This window comes from Squalius cephalus, assembly GCF_949319135.1.
Source record: "Squalius cephalus genome assembly, chromosome: 9".
NCBI lineage: Eukaryota > Metazoa > Chordata > Actinopteri > Cypriniformes > Leuciscidae > Squalius > Squalius cephalus.
Window position 1 is genome coordinate 42,598,958 of NC_137130.1, and position 18,022 is coordinate 42,616,979.

General features: G+C 42.8%; 1 protein-coding gene and 1 long non-coding RNA gene across 2 annotated transcripts in view; both read left to right on the forward strand.

Moving 5' to 3' along the window:
* LOC307164978 (uncharacterized protein) overlaps positions 1–18,022 on the forward strand; it is a 106,943-nt gene that overhangs the window by 33,706 nt on the left and 55,215 nt on the right. The window lies entirely within an intron of this gene.
* LOC307165106 lies at positions 14,616–15,069 on the forward strand. Its single transcript, XR_013822411.1, has 3 exons — positions 14,616–14,726; positions 14,826–14,911; positions 14,990–15,069. It is a non-coding gene; the product is annotated as an uncharacterized lncRNA (long non-coding RNA).

Consider the following 18,022-nt stretch of genomic DNA (forward strand, 5'->3'; position numbering starts at 1 on the left):
CCAACACCTGCGAAGACTTCAGATGACCCAACACCTGCGAAGACTTCAGATGACCCAACACCTGTAAAGAGACGTCGCCAACTCCTGCGAAGACTTCAGATGACCCAACACCTGCGAAGACTTCAGATGACCCAACACCTGTGAAGAGACGTCGCCAACTCCTACGAAGGCTTCAGATGATCCAACACCTGCGAAGACTTCAGATGACCCAACACCTGTGAAGAGACGTCGCCAACTCCTACGAAGGCTTCAGATGATCCAACACCTGTGAAGACTTCAGATGACCCAACACCTGTGAAGAGACGTCACCAACTCCTGCGAAGACTTCAGATGACCCAACACCTGTGAAGAGACGTCACCAACTCCTGCGAAGACTTCAGATGACCCAACACCTGTGAAGACTTCAGATGACCCAACACCTGCGAAGACTTCAGATGACCCAACACCTGTAAAGAGACGTCGCCAACTCCTGCGAAGACTTCAGATGACCCAACACCTGTGAAGAGACGGTGTCAACTCCTGTGAAGACTTCAGATGACCCAACACCTGTGAAGAGACGGTGGCAACTCCTGTGAAGACTTCAGATGACCCAACACCTGTGAAGACTTCAGATGACCCAACACCTGTCAAGAGACAGTGCCAACTCCTGTGAAGACTTCAGATGACCCAACACCTGTGAAGACTTCAGATGACCCAACACCTGCGAAGACTTCAGATGACCCAACACCTGTGAAGAGACGTCACCAACTCCTGCGAAGACTTCAGATGACCAAACACCTGTGAAGACTTCAGATGACCCAACACCTGCGAAGACTTCAGATGACCCAACACCTGCGAAGACTTCAGATGACCCAACACCTGTAAAGAGACGTCGCCAACTCCTGCGAAGACTTCACATGACCCAACACCTGCGAAGACTTCAGATGACCCAACACCTGTGAAGAGACGTCGCCAACTCCTACGAAGGCTTCAGATGATCCAACACCTGTGAAGACTTCAGATGACACAACACCTGTGAAGAGACGTCGCCAACTCCTGCGAAGACTTCAGATGACCCAACACCTGCGAAGACTTCAGATGACCCAACACCTGTAAAGAGACGTCGCCAACTCCTGCGAAGACTTCAGATGACCCAACACCTGCGAAGACTTCAGATGACCCAACACCTGCGAAGACTTCAGATGACCCAACACCTGCGAAGACTTCAGATGACCCAACACCTGTAAAGAGACGTCGCCAACTCCTGCGAAGACTTCAGATGACCCAACACCTGCGAAGACTTCAGATGACCCAACACCTGCGAAGACTTCAGATGACCCAACACCTGTGAATACTTCAGATGACCCAACACCTGTGAAGACTTCAGATGACCCAACACCTGCGAAGACTTCAGATGACCAAACACCTGTGAAGAGACGGTGCCAACTCCTACGAAGACTTCAGATGACCCAACACCTGTGAAGACTTTGATGACCCAACACCTGTGAAGACTTCAGATGACCCAACACCTGTGAATAGACGTCGCCAACTCCTACGAAGGCTTCAGATGATCCAACACCTGTGAAGACTTCAGATGACCCAACACCTGTGAAGAGACGTCACCAACTCCTGCGAAGACTTCAGATGACCCAACACCTGTGAAGAGACATCACCAACTCCTGCGAAGACTTCAGATGACCCAACACCTGTGAAGACTTCAGATGACCCAACACCTGCGAAGACTTCAGATGACCCAACACCTGTAAAGAGACGTCGCCAACTCCTGCGAAGACTTCAGATGACCCAACACCTGCGAAGACTTCACATGACCCAACACCTGCGAAGACTTCAGATGACCCAACACCTGTGAAGAGACGTCGCCAACTCCTACGAAGGCTTCAGATGATCCAACACCTGTGAAGACTTCAGATGACACAACACCTGTGAAGAGACGTCACCAACTCCTGCGAAGACTTCAGATGACCCAACACCTGCGAAGACTTCAGATGACCCAACACCTGTAAAGAGACGTCGCCAACTCCTGCGAAGACTTCAGATGACCCAACACCTGCGAAGACTTCAGATGACCCAACACCTGCGAAGACTTCAGATGACCCAACACCTGCGAAGACTTCAGATGACCCAACACCTGTAAAGAGACGTCGCCAACTCCTGCGAAGACTTCAGATGACCCAACACCTGCGAAGACTTCAGATGACCCAACACCTGCGAAGACTTCAGATGACCCAACACCTGTGAAGAGACATCGCCAACTCCTGCGAAGACTTCAGATGACCCAACACCTGCGAAGACTTCAGATGACCCAACACCTGTGAAGACTTCAGATGACCCAACACCTGTAAAGAGACGTCGCCAACTCCTGCGAAGACTTCAGATGACCCAACACCTGCGAAGACTTCAGATGACCCAACACCTGTGAAGACTTCAGATGACCCAACACCTGTGAAGACTTCAGATGACCCAACACCTGCGAAGACTTCAGATGACCAAACACCTGTGAAGAGACGGTGCCAACTCCTAAGAAAGACTTCAGATGACCCAACACCTGTGAAGACTTTGATGACCCAACACCTGTGAATAGACGTCGCCAACTCCTTCGAAGACTTCAGATGACCCAACACCTGTGAAGACTTCAGATGACCCAACACCTGTGAAGACTTCAGATGACCCAACACCTACGAAGACTTCAGATGACCCAACACCTGTGAAGACTTCAGATGACCCAACACCTGTGAAGAGACGTCGCCAACTCCTGCGAAGACTTCAGATGACCCAACACCTGTGAAGAGACGTCGCCAACTCCTGCGAAGACTTCAGATGACCCAACACCTGTGAAGAGACGTCGCCAACTCCTACGAAGACTTCAGATGACCCAACACCTGTGAAGACTTCAGATGACCCAACACTTACGAAGACTTCAGATGACCCAACACCTGTGAAGAGACGTCGCCAACTCCTACGAAGACTTCAGATGACCCAACTCCTGTGAAGACTTCAGATGACCCAACACCTGCGAAGACTTCAGATGACCCAACACCTACGAAGACTTCAGATGACCCAACACCTGTGAAGACTTCAGATGACCCAACACCTGTGAAGAGACGTCGCCAACTCCTGCGAAGACTTCAGATGACCCAACACCTGTGAAGAGACGTCGCCAACTCCTGCGAAGACTTCAGATGACCCAACACCTGTGAAGAGACGTCGCCAACTCCTGCGAAGACTTCAGATGACCCAACACCTGTGAAGACTTCAGATGACCCAACACTTACGAAGACTTCAGATGACCCAACACCTGTGAAGAGACGTCGCCAACTCCTGCGAAGACTTCAGATGACCCAACTCCTGTGAAGACTTCAGATGAAGCTAACTCTGAATCAACATGCACCAATGCTATATTTTCTAAAAATCATAATCATTTGTCAACAAACAAGTATTCATTACTTTAGTGAGCTCATTGTATCTGCATTATATTTTTAGCTAACTGTGATTTTGTATATGTACATTTCTGAAATACATAACTTAGACAGTTTCCTCTGATAACAGATCACTGTAAATTGTAATGTGGACTTGAATTGCGTGAATTGAATTACTGTTAAAATATAAAAAACAAACATACACATGTAGTAAAAATAGTAATGGAAATTACTCACAGTAAAATATATAAAATGTTGTATGTTAGGAAAGCTTTTCTTTATTTCCCCAGTCAACTTAACAGTATATTAAGTTAATGGGGCGGCAGTGGCTGAGTGGTTCATGTAGGTTGTCTACAAACCAAAAGGTTGGTGGTTCAATCCCCGGTTCCACTTGTCCAAGTGTCGAGGTGTCCATGAGCAAGACACCTAACCCCAGCTGCTCCCGACCAGCTGGATGGCGCCTTGCATGGCTGACACCGCCGTCGGTGTATGAATGAGTGAGTGAATGGGTGAATGTGAGGCTATATGTACAGCGCTTTGGTGGCCATGATTTTGGTGGCTATGATTTTACAGATCACTGTAAATTGTAATGTGGACTTGAATTGCGTGAATTGAATTACTGTTAAAATATAAAAAACAAACATACACATGTAGTAAAAATAGTAATGGAAATTACTAAATATGAAAATAGTCTGTGAAAGCGCTATATAAATGCAGTCCATTTATATTGACAAAGTGAAGTACTCATTGAAATTATGAAAATACAGTGTAAAAAATGACCTGTTTTGTTCTCTGAATGTTCTGATTATGTTGGGCACAGAGAATCGGCTCAGATTATGTTGAACTCTTTGTCCTTCCAAGGAAAAGAACATGGTTTATCACAGTTGCTCTAATTAAGGGTTCAAGCCAGAGCATGTGAGCGGAGTAGAGCGGTGAGAATCTCCGCTCATCGCTCACGGAACTGTTCACCCCTCCGCTCCCCCGCTCAAAGCTACATCAGTCCGCTCCGCTCATTATCGCTCAGCGTTCAACGAGGTTTGCTTCGCGCTCCACTCAAATCACCCCCCCGCTTGCTCCAAAAAAGGAAAAAAAATCTACATGTATATCACTTTTAGCTATGACCACAGCCTTACCTCCTAAAGAACTAATGAGTAACAACAACATTTTTCAAATAGAAATGTTTTATTTCAAATTACAGGCCTATGTAAGAAGGAATATAGCCTACACAAAAAGTCCTGTAAAATTAAACGAATAAATGGGCCTAATAATATAAATAGAAATTATATAAACAAAAATATACATACATTTTTTTAAAAGTAAATTAACTATAAGGCCAGAATTTTGATAAGTGAACTTTTGCCCAACGCGCACGATTAAAATTTAAATTGGCTTCCATACACACAAACTGCTGTAAAATTAAACGAATAAATGGGCCTAATAATATAAATATTATTACGGATGACACAAATTTGGCTAAATAAAACGAACCATTAGGTCTACTTGAATGAAAAAACGAATTTGTTTGAATATTAGGCTATATTTAATTTACACTTTGTTACAAGTTACCGTATTCAATTTGCTAACCTTTTGTTTTCTTCCCAGCGAGTTTGCGCTCTGTCCAAGATCCGCCCGCTCCCGCTCCCCGCTCGCTCCCGCTCCACTCCGCTCACATGCTCTGGTTCAAGCATGAAATGCTGAAACCCTATTGTAATTGTAAGGATTTGTAAAATGCATTGTGCAGGCCAAACCGTAAGGCCTAGAGACTTGAAACCTGGCCAGATGGTAGGCCTCAATTTGGGGAGAACCTATCAGAGTATGACCCCGATTGGCCCATAGGTGGCGCTACAGCAACCAAAAATCGCTTAAGTGTCTTACGGCACTGCAATCCCTGGCTCAAGGCGGACAAAATGTGTATCTCCAATTTCGATTTAGGCAGGAAAGATTTTCTGCTATGTCGAATTTTGTCCAAAACCTACTTTTGCGAACTAGTCCCTGGTTTTTCGCCCGATCGGAACCAAACCAGTCTAGGACAATTCTCTGGACTCTCTAGATCAATAATCATCGAAAAAAAGTTGAACTTTTGCATTTGGGTGGCTGTAACAGGGTCATTTAGTAAATGGGTGTGGCAAAATACACTCAAAAGCCTATAAATCCTAAAGGAAAACTCAGAACTTCACAAAAAATGGTGAGCAGATGTGACATAACATCATTAACAAGCATGCAAAATTGTATGGAGATCGGACCATGGGTGGCGCTATAACTGTCAAAAAGCTTTAAAACCATATATTTCCTATGGTACATTGCCTGTATTGGCTTTAAATGGTCTTTTCCATCTATGATGTCAGTGGTTACATGCTTGCTAAATAAAACTTAATAACTTTTGATGCTTTTGTGCTTAAAGGCCTTAAATGCTTGAACCCTGATAAATGATGCTTGCAGCTTTAATTTAATCTGAAATTACCATTCTTGTAGCCTAGAAATCTAGATGCACCCTAGCGGCAGCAAAATGTATTTTGCAGCCAGGGCAGTCTAGCAACTCTCAGTTGACTTTCGGAGCTGTAAAAACCTAAATTGGGTCAGGCCAATCACATCGTGTATAGAGTAGGCGGGGCGGGCTTAACATAATGACGACAGAGTTGCGACGGTTCCCTACTACTTGAAAACAAAGAAGAGTTGCTGCTTCTGGCGAATAGTCTTTCAAATCGGCTTTGGCCGCGACTCTGGAGGACTTGGAGTTAAGTTTTTCTTTGAGAAAAGAGCAAAGAACGGCACTTAAGTCATTCTTAAAAAAGGAAGATGTGTTCGTAGTTTTGCCGGCCATATTCAAAAGTTGAATCTATCAACTAACGTTAGCTCCTCTGTTGGGAAAACGCTCTGGTTGGTTGAAGCGCTGTCCTATTGCGTGCAGAGTGAATTTGAAAGACAGCCATTTATCCCGTCCCTCGGATTGAGCCGTGTCTATGGTGAGTTGCCAGACCTAACATCTTGATGTAGGTCTGGCTTGCCAGGCTACCATTCTTGGTCTTGCTCTTCCTCTTCGTCCACCACCTCGTATACATACTCTTCCTCTACCTCTCATATTATTTATTGTTAGATAACCCCATGCCATCTGTGCACCTTGAACTGGCTTAAGTTTTGTACCTTCTGATCACATAAATAGAAAAATGTGTGAACAATTTTGAATCGTTGTGTGTAAACAAGGACAGGTGTGTTTCAGTAGTGCTTAACTTTTGCTTTCCTGTGTTTAGTGTTTTGCGAAACAAGTTCATCACTCTGCAAATTGGGTTCCATTTCATTTCAGTCAACACGCCACAGTATGGGTCAGCCTCGCTAAGGATGAGATGTCAGGAGACGGTATATCAAATTAACCACGCCCCGCTTGCAATCACCTCTTATAAATACAGGTGTTAATCAGCCGGCCCTCTCTTTTTTTGCCTCCTGGCTAACGATTGAGTTGGTAAAGACGGTAATATTTGCTTCCTTTTTTTACTTAAAGTAGCTGGCTGACGGGAGCCTCTTTGCCTGTGAGGGTGAAAGTTACCGCGTTGCCGCGTGCTGTTTGTGAAAGAGCCTCTTATCCGAGAGGATTAAAGCTACCGTGTTAATTCTGTTTGAAAAGGTGAGTATTATTAGTTAATAATGTTTATTAGTTAATAATAATTATTAGTTTCAACTGTAAAGGTGAAAGCTACCAGGTTGAAGTAAGCTGTTTAAAAACACAGCGTGAAGAGGTTTTCATTTGCCATTTCAGCCAAAGAAACCTCTTTGTCTGTGAAGACAAAAGTTAGCTGAGCTATTTTTCACTTCCCTATTAAGATACAAGAGGAAGACGACATTGGTTTTCCAGCAGAGATCCCTGCAGGACAAGTACATCGGCCTGAGCAGGATCTTCAAGAAGAAGGTGTCAGGCGTAAGCAATCTCGCAAGCGCAAACATGTAGAAGGGGACGTGGACCATCTTCAGAGGCAAATGCAAGGAATGCAAGAGACTCTGAATAATTTGTTACAGGCACAACAGTGGGCGGTGGGGCCTCCAGGCCCTGGGGAACTGGTGCAAAAACAGCCATGCCGCCACCCAGATGAGATATCTGTGATAGCATCTGGAGTGTTTGGAAGGGAAGGCAATTCTATGCCATCAGATCAAGAGGACATCTCTGGTTCAGAAATGGAGGATTATTCTTCTCAGGCCTCGGATCCTGTTCCTTTGGATCCATCAGATAAGGCAGAGATTGATAGAGCAGCAGAGCGGGTGAACCTGACTTCACAACCTGCCTCAACATCAACTTCGGTGTTTGATAGAGGCTCTCAGCGCCGAAAAAGGGAAGGTTTGCCTATACTTCCAGACTTTGTGACAGAGTTGCATTCTTCATGGAAAGTACCAGGTTCCACTGCCCTCCCTAAGACACAGCTGGGCAACCTGGCAGGGGCGGCAGCTTACGGGCTTGCTTCAGCTCCTCAGATTGGGCCCACATTTGCTATGTTGGCAGGAGCAACCACCAGGGCTGGCAAAGATGCTATACACCCTAACAAGCATTGTAGGTTAATTGACAGTCAGCTAAAAAGAACCTATCATGCCTCTGCCTTGTCTGCAAGACTGGCATGCACCAATTCCCTCCTGTTGGTTTATTTAGGGCAGTGGTTCTCAACATTTTTTGGGCCAGCGCCCCCTATCCAATATCCAGGTCCCTGAACGCCCCCACCCCCAAACTAATGAGCGAGCAGGAACAAGTGAGAGTTAACAGATGAAATAAGTGAAACATTTTCATTTATTAATACAACTGAACTATACTCCAGTGATTAATCCAAAAAACAAGCAATAAACTGCATTGGTATAGCAATCCCAGTGTTTCTCACAGCATTTTTGGTAAATCTGTGGTGGGTGGACCTCGGGCCTTCTAGGGGCGTTGGGGGGCATGCCCCCCTGTAAGAAAATTTTGTGCATTTTAGTGTTAAATTCATCAATCTGGTGCACTTTGAGAGTTCAAAATTAAAAGCTCCAACCCATATTCAGTGTGCAAATTAAACAAAGAAAAATTCAAACCTCTTTTAGTTGTGTCTGTCTACATTACACTACTACATAATAATAGGTATAATATTAATCCCATGATAGCCATATATTGTAAAACAAATGCACTGAAAAATAAAGGGCGGTCATTAAAGCGGTAATGTTTGCACTTAGGTTTTATTACGCATTTAGGAGAGTATTGCAAGAAGCTGCTTACATTAACCTTACTTTCGAAAAAATAAATAAATACAATCATGATTTTTCATGAAAAATTATGTTAGAATTGTAGGCCTAAAATACCTTGGTATCAGCTTGTTTTCATCAATGGTATAATTAATACAATTACAATTAATTTGGTTTGTTGTGATTAATTTGTGTTCATAATCAGTAAAAAAAAAGAAAATCTAACAAGAATAAACACGTATGAACAATTAAATTATTATTGTGTTATTAATTATTTTTATATCTTGAAACTACCCAAGCAGCGTTTCGCGCTCAGATGTGACGGCGGAATTAATACATTACCAAAATGTGATTGCAGAATACATTTAAATTATCCATCAAATTGTCATTTTCTCCTTACTGTCTTCCAGTAAATTACTTGAACAAAGAAAACATTTTGGCATTAGGGATTGGAATAAGTTAATGCTTAAAAATGTAAAAGTATTACCTTATAAATAGAATTTAGTTTAATTCATTTTAAAATTCGTCGCCGGAGTGAATGGGAACTTTACTTTTAATGGCTTGTCAACTTTCCATTCTTCCGCTTTGTGATTCTAGTCAGCGCTGGATTCTCGGCACCACCAGATTTTTGTCAGCGCCAAAGACATTTTTGAGCACGTGAATGCTGATTCTAGTCATTGCTTGAACGCTGGTCTATGACTGGAAATAGTGGAAAAATGGAAAAATAATTTTTAAAAAAGTAACGATACATAGCTCTAGATAATCCGTAATTCGTTTGTAATTATAAAACGAAAATACCGTTTTTCTGTTTTTTGTTTCAAAACGAAAAACCAAATAACCGTTTTTGGTGTCAGAATCAAAAAACGAAAAACCAATTAAAAACGGCCCGTTTTACGTTTTTGGCGATCATTTTATCGTTATTCCTTTTTGAACAAAGAATGAAGAGAGTCTTTGAACTTCAGTCAATTCGTTTTTCGTTTATAAACCAAAAACGGAAGTCACATGGTCTATTCCTTTTTTGGAAGCGAAAGTAACCGGTAACACTTTCAAACTAAAAGTAACTATAGTTAGCGAGGTGATTGTAGACTAAAACTGACCTAATATAACGTTTTTAACATACTGATTTTGCCACATGCACAACCAACACCACACTTTATGTAAAAAAGATTGGTGAACATTATTTATTATCTATAACTTCAGTAAAGCAGATGTAAAACACTACAAGGGGAGTGTGTTGCTCTCAGGAGGAGGCTGTATTGGCACAATGACATCCTGGCTCTGGCTAAATCTACATCTGTCCACTGCAGAGGCTATAACCACAACCTGGAGGAGGAACTAGTATAAATGTATAAAAGTATAATATAACCTTAACATTATAACATTTACAGTAGGTTTTAGTCTTCACTCACCCACTATGCTTGTAAATCATTTAAGGGCATATATGCAAGTGAAAGAGTTGCAATGCAGAGCCCTGCTTCACTGTACCGTTGTACATTATGATGTTCATCTGTATTTAAAGACATAAGTTGACATCATCCAATTCCACAAAAGTAGTGCCACAATTCAAAGATGTGGCTTACCATAAACCATGATGTAAATATCTGAAAGTGACAACAAGGCCCTTTTATGGTGCCGGAGGAAGGAGTGGTGCTGCTTTGTCCTGCCAGTCCAGCATTTATTTGAAGAGAGAGTGATGGTAGGTGACTGGGGCCAGTCTTGCTACTATCATCAGTCCTTAAACCCTGCACACAGTGCACAGGCTCACATCCTCCAGGTATTGGGGAAACTCTGGAGGCCCTGACACGAGTACCAGGGAGAAAAACTAAATGATTTAACTTCACTTTTATTTTACTTTACACAAGTAGCAAGAGTACAGAGCATTGCCTTTCCCTGGTGGTTCATCAAACAGAATTAAACCCAAAAAGCACTAAAAGATCTGAAAGTCCCAGAGCTAGAGATCATTTTTGACTGAGTAATGCTAGGTTTCACACACAAGTAGGTCTACATAACTAATGAGAACTACAAGCTGCATACAAAATATTTCATCTACTTTACTAACATAATAAGTATATTACACTGGAGAAAAATGCAAAGGAAAATAAAAAGTATACAACTTTATAGATTTGTTTTGGAAGAGTTTTGTTTTGACACAGAAGGGGTAACAGTAGATGGTGGAAGCTGAGAGTTTTTAGCAGCTATAGTGCCATAGAAAGAGGAGCTGGAAGGCAGGTGAAGTTCTGCACACCCTTCAAACTCAGTGATTAGCTTCTGTTGGTAGCAGTGCTTGCCTTCTCTTTGATAAACACAAGTCAAAAGGTCAAACCCTTGTTGCCTGTTGTCGCCACAGAAAGAGTCGGTGCACAGAAGGGGGTAGAGTGACCTCTGCTGGTTGAGCAACATAGCAAGAAGGGTTATAAATATGTTACAAAACTAAAATGTGAATTAAATAATAGAAACTTATAAATAAATAGTCTACCTGCTATCCTAAGCTACATATAAAATTAGTTCACTTGTCTTAATCTGAAGTTACAGGTCACCAATGGTCTTACAAATGTTTAATTCTCCCTAACAGCCAGAGTTATTATTTTATTCGTTTTAATTTTTATTTCAGTTAACTAAAGTGCTTTTTTCACACCCAGTGCTACTTTAGTTGTACTAAAAAACGTTATATTAGTTAAGTTTTTAATTGGTTTTTCGTTTTTTGATTCTGACACCAAAAACGGTTATTTGGTTTTTCGTTTTGAAACAAAAAACAGAAAAACTGTATTTTTGTTTTATAATTACAAACGAATTACGGATTATCTAGAGATCCCCTGACCGATACCCGGACCCTTAGGCTACATGTCGCATTAAACTGGAAGATTTTAGAAAGAATCTTGATATATAAAAAATAATATCAAGTCGTCAAAATACAACTCGTCAAAACTCCGCGAATCACAACAAGCGTATCGGTGAGAACACTCATTTAAACAGCATATACACACACCCGAACTTGACTGCACATCATATTTTTGACATTATTGATACTGCTTTCAATTGTAATGCAATAGAAATGAACACAAAAAAACCTGCCGAGTACCTACCTACAACACTGACGGGGGACTTGCGGTCAGGAGTAGAGCGGCTGCGGATGAATGTTTTTTTGAGCGCTGCTGACGTATTCTTTCACGCGCACGCGCATCACACTCTGCGCATATGTTTTACAACATAATTTAACATATACATAGATCTAACACATTTTAAATATCCCACTTAAAGTGTTTATTACAAATAAATTACTAAATGCTTAAAATTAATAAAAGTAAATGAACAGAAATTTGCGTTATATATTTACACCTGAACGCCCCCCTTTCAAAAATCTTACTTCCAACGCCCCCCGTTGTTCTCTGAACGCCCCCGTTGAGAACCACTAATTTAGAGGGTATACTGCAGGATTTGTCCTCTACCTTGACGAGTGAAGACATTCCAAAAGCATTACGGGTGGTTGACATGCTGATCCGAGGAACAAGTGCACATGCCCAAGCTCTGGGACAATTGGTGGCCAGTGTGGTTCAAGCGCGTCGTCAAGTATGGCTGTCCCAGGCCAATCTTTTGGACCAAGACTGCATGCAGGGCTGTTTGAAGGAATTTGGGGGCCCCAAGCAAAATGGACATGGAGGCCCCCCCAATAAAAAACATATTATAATTCCGTCCGTTCGAAAAAAAAGTTGCACTAACTGTTTGTTACAAGCAGCATTTGCCGTCAGGCAGGTAGCTAACATAAACATATTTTTTCTAGCCTACCTGCTGCAAAATTACACCATTTGTACAAGACAAGTGGAGCTATTTTATCCAGTGTAATTTATCACTTACCACTAGGGGTGTAACAAAATTCACGGTTCGGTTCAATACGATACACACGGTTCGGTATGTTTTCGATACAGCAAAAAGAAAGAAATGCCAATTTCCTTGATTTATTTATTTTTCTTCTTTTTTTAATTATAACTAGCATCATAAAATATGATTTCTTTTTACTTTGAGCAATTCTGGAGCTATAATTGACTCTTCTTAGGAGCATATAAAACAAAACAGCTCCTTGGAAAAAATTAAATGTAATATTGTAGTAGTTATAAACAAATGTTTATTTTAGTTAAGATTAACATTTGAGGGCATTGTATTCATAATGTCAAAATAAAACCGACGTAATGTTACTTGAAGGCATTATAGCCTACTATTCCTGCCAAACTATGTGAATGTTTCTCACTAGATCTCGCAGCGATGTTATTACTTCTGTGGCGAATTCAAATGCTTTCTTTACTGGATCTCTTATTAGCGCTGTGTAGTAACAGTGTCGCATGATCACGATCGGCTCGCGCTGCTTTGGTCCAAACTGATAAACAACGGTCCGTCAACCACACAATAACGAGTAGCCCAGTTTCGTTCCGCTTGCATTACATTTGCACATTTGATGCTGGGCAATGTTGTCGCGCCGGTGTCTCTACATTATGAGCGCGCTTGCCACGCGCAACGCGCCTACATTTGAAATAACGAAATTTTGGTCGGCAGGAAAAATGATCCAACGAACCGTTCGGTTTGAAAATGCGTACCGAACACCGAACCGAAAGCCTCATACCGAACGGTTCAATACGAATACGTGTATCGTTACACCCCTACTTACCACTATCTTGTTTTTTCTTATCCTCCTCTTCCTTTCTCTTAATTCTTTTCTGGCTTCCTGAAGCATAATTCCGCTTCATGATGACTGCCGAGGAGTTTTTGTATTTTGCCGGCAGCGAGATCGCGTGGTTGGCTGGCTGCTGTCAGCGACTACTAAGAGGGGCCCCCTTGAGGGGGATCCCGATAACAGTGTCATTGCACTTTACTGCATTGACTATCAAAGGGGCGCTCACACAGTTTGTCGTTGCATTTTATTCTTAACCAGTCGTTGTCTTGGGGCCCCAGGCCAGCTCGGGGCCCCAAGCAATTGCTTGGTTTGCCTGCCTTGTCGCGACGGGCCTGACTGCATGGCAGTCGTAGCAGCTCCATTGATCCCTGGCGAGGTCTTTGGGCCCCCTTCAGAGGCAGCACTGGAGCAGTCCCGTAAGACAAGGGAGTTGACACGCTCTGTGCGTCGGGCACCAGTTATTCGTGGGCCTCGGACATCAGCGGGGAGCAGTAGCTGGACTTGCCCGGAATCGTTAACCCAGGCCTACCCAGGGCAGCGAAGAAATGCCGGCCAAGGGGCTCTAGGGGGACCAGGCCAAGGAGTTCGACAGTCCTTTCGTAGGGGCAGACAGGCAGAGTCTTCCATCACACGGATGTCAGGCGGAAGAAATCGTCGCTGACAATCAGTCTCCGGCCACACACTTTTCCAGACAACAGCTCCTCCACTGGCGCCAATGCACCCAATGTCCATGGGTGCTAAGCACCTTGGAGTTCGGATACAGGCTCCAGTTCAGATCAAAACCACCAAAGTTTCAAGGGATTGTCCCTACTGTTCTGGGAGACGAGAACCAGTGCAAGTCTCTCACAGCAGAGGTATCGGTCCTTTTAGGAAAATAACACACCTGCCCTTGGGAACAATGGGGCAGGGGTTTTATTACACCTATTTCCTGATTCCAAAAAAGGATGGGGGTCTTCGTCCCATCCTCAATCTCAAGGGATTCAACCGTCATTTGAAACGACTGCCTTTCCATATGCTCAACATATCAACCCTTTTAACCTTCATCAGACAAGGGGATTGGTTCACAACAGTGGACCTCCAGGATGCTTACTTTCATATCCCAATTCACAGGAACCACAGGAATGGTTACAATGTTCTCCCCTTCGGTCTGTCATCGCCCCCCCCGCACCTTTACAAAATGTATGTGTAGCAGGACGGTCTATCGCCCCTCCCACTCGTAATTGTTTAATGTGTGGCCAATGGCCCAGCGTCCGGTGCAAATAAGAGCACGGCCTACCTGCTCTTTGGCATGCGTCATCGTCCAGGGACGTGATGTCATCCCATGTGCCCTGCTGCTGTTTGATCGAGCCACGGCCAGCTGTGTTGCCGCTCGTAAAAGTTTCGCCGAAGCTGCTAGCCACTGGCAGCGCTGTTTGCTGGTCACTGTTGTCGGGAGAGTTGAATGTGGACATCTGAGACAGGTAGGAGAAGCATTTGTGTGCAACAGCGTTTTGTAAACCACGTTTCTATGAGTTGTTTGACTGAGCGATTAGTCTGATTAATCCGTATGCCCACTGTAGTGTAAGATCTGTCTGCGCCGGTGAGCGTTGTCGGAGGCATTCGGCCCTATTCATCGTATATTGATCCCGGGACAGCGTGCTCAGTTGTGAGTATAGAGTCACTGTTAGAGCATGAAGCCAAGGGGGAAGAACTCTCAGCGTAACATCCTCTGTTTTGTTTTTAGGCATGCGATAAGGACAATATCGCCCTTCTGAACGAGAGTTATCTGCCTGGTGCTTCATTGTGGAGCCTGTTTGCGCTGTGCCTTACCAGCTACTGTTCTGTTTTGTGCTGTTCGGTTTGTTTTGTTCTGTTTCACGCCAGGTGAATGGTTCTAAGTGAATCGTTTCCAGCGAATCATCCGAGCGAACTGTTTTTGAGAATCACTTCAAGTAACCCATTCTGGGTGAACCATCGCAAGTGAACCGGTTCGGTGAACCGCATCAAGTAATTCGTTTCAAACGAACTATTTCCACTGACGGTGACTTTGTAACCGTGGTATGTTTTGAGTTTATTTTGTTTTCTTTTTGTTTATTACTTTGACTCATGTTAATGAGTGAGTGGTTTTCTGAATTTGTATTTGTTTCCGACTCAATTATTGTGTTGGTGGATTTATATATTATTTTTGGTTGACTTATGCTGCTGAAATTGTGATCTTTTGTTTACAGAGTTTTCTTGTTTTTTTGGGTTTTAATGTGTGACGATCAGGTCGGGACCAAGGAACTGGTCCCCTCCTGAAATTGTAAACCAAGTTTATTTTGTTTATTTATTATTTTGTTTATATATTATTTTGTTTACATATCACTGGTTAATGTCTCTTTCCTTTTGCTTTTTGGCAGGTCCTGGGCACCTGGGGGCAGACAAGTGACAAAATTAGGTGGTGGTGTCCTCACTGTGTGCCGTGGTCTTCTCTGACATGAGTCGTTGAGTGTGCTGTGCTGGTGTGTGTGTGCACTGAGTAGAGTAATTTCCAAAAAGGTGATATCCCGAGACTGCCCCCTGGGTATGCCCAGTTCCCTCCACAGCCAACATTAGAATTCAGCAAATTGAAGTGATTGCTGGTCAACACCTTTTAATGACAAATGTCTTTTAACGATTAATAAAATAAATGTACATCTTTTTTTGCAATTCATCTGTGTCTCTGACTCAAAGTGATTAGGACCTGTGCGTGCCTTCTACATTAGAGGTACCGTTAGATTCCTGGGGTGAAATTCCCCAGGTGGCGTAGTCGAAAATAGGTTAATTAGAACTGCCTGAGCGAACCCCGCTCCGCCACATATGGATGCAGTGCTCATCCCCCTTTGTCTAATATAATACTAATATATACTAATAACTAATAAAGGTTCTGTTGCATTAATCATGTCCTGGTTATTGCCCCGCTAGATTTCCCCTCATGACCTTATCTGGTACACAGTTGACCCATACTGTGGCGTGTTGACTGAAATGAAATAGAACGAAGGGTTACGCAGGTAACCTAGGTTCTGTGAATGAAGTCAACACGCCACGAAGCGTGGTCATTCGGGGACTTCTTCGAGCCAGTCGGAAAAAGAGAAAGGGCCAGCTGATTAACACCTGTATTTATAAGAGGTGATTGCAAGCGGGGCATGGTTAATTTGATATACCGTCTCCTGACAGCTCATCCTTAGCGAGGCTGACCCATACTGTGGCGTGTTGACTTCATTCACAGAACCTAGGTTACCTGCGTAACCCTTCGTTTTAGTGAGTCAGGATGTATTTAGTGTTTTGCTAAGAGTGCATGAGATTTGCAAAGTGTCTAACTGCCTGAACTTGTTTAAGGTTTTGCAGAAAGACTGATTTATTCGACAGGTTTATGGTTTAGGCTATTGAGAATTTAGTTCACAGAATGGGGTTTAGTGCTTTAGCAATTCAGAAAAACTGTGATATAAATCTTTACTATCCCTTTTTTATCGGTTCTGTATTTTTGAGCAAATAAATGCAAGGTTGATGAGCATAAGAGACGTAAAAAAAAAAAAAAAAAAAAAAAAACCTTGGTGATCTTTCCAAACTTTTGTTTTTTGTTGTGTTCATCAAGTGAAAAGGTTTTTGAGGGGGAGAAGTTACCACAAGCACCATAATTAGCATATTACCGGATTTTGTAGTATTGTTTTGAATTTATCTCACCAGTGTGTAAGACTATGCTATAGTGTGTGTGTTTTCGAGGGCTTGTGTGTCTGTCTGAGGGCAAAGTTTGGTTTTTCAGAAAGATTAAATGGTTTTGAGTGGAGAGCTTCATTTTGACCTGAAAAAAGGTTGTATTTGATTAATCATAAAGGCAGGTTTGTAGTGTGAATACTTCTACCGCTCACTGGTTATTCACCTACAGAAGATAATGAATCAGAAGCCTCACACGTTCAGAAATAAACTCCTCAGATCTGGGTGAATCACGTGATTGGCCTATTTTTAAATCAGAACACTGAATTCTGCTAAAGTTAGGCTATTACCTTGTATTGAACTATAGTGTTTGATTGAGAGTCTTCTGTTTTGGTTCATTTAAAGCTACACTGTGTGATAATTTCCCCTATCTAGCGGTGGAATTGTATATGACTACCCAGTGAATATTAGTTTCTGTTCCTTTCAATTTCGAGGGCGTAAAACGAGATGGTCCTCAATGCAGAGCATAAAATCCGGGGGGAGGAGTCGGATAAAATCCAACTCCTCTCACCTTACATACCTAAACCTACCAATCTCCACCCCCTGATCCCTAAACCCACCCCTAAACCTACCCATCTCCACCCCTAAACCTACCAATCTCCACCCCTTATATAAGATCCGACTCCTCCCCTCGGATCTTGTGTACTGCATTGAGGTGCTACTGGTTTTAACTCCTACGGTGGCCGTATTATTCCAAGATTAACATGGCTTCCAGTTCGACTTCGTCCAATTGCGCCTTTAAAACTATTCATCACCTGTGATCCCTCGCAGGACAGATTTATGTTACAAGGTAAACAATACTTTTTCACCATTGACGCGAGGAAAAGTAACGCAAGTTATACTAGAGGTCGTTCTGGCGTTATGCACAACCACGCCATGGTTAGACAAGCAACTATAAAACTTTGAATTTACACAAATAGGCTGAATTACCTCGAGAAGAAAGCAGGCAACTTCGGTGTCTATTTTAAAATCTTTGCTCCTCATGAGCTCTTTCCATCTGGGAAAAGTTACTCCAATATTGACTTTGGTCTTGCTGATTTGCCTG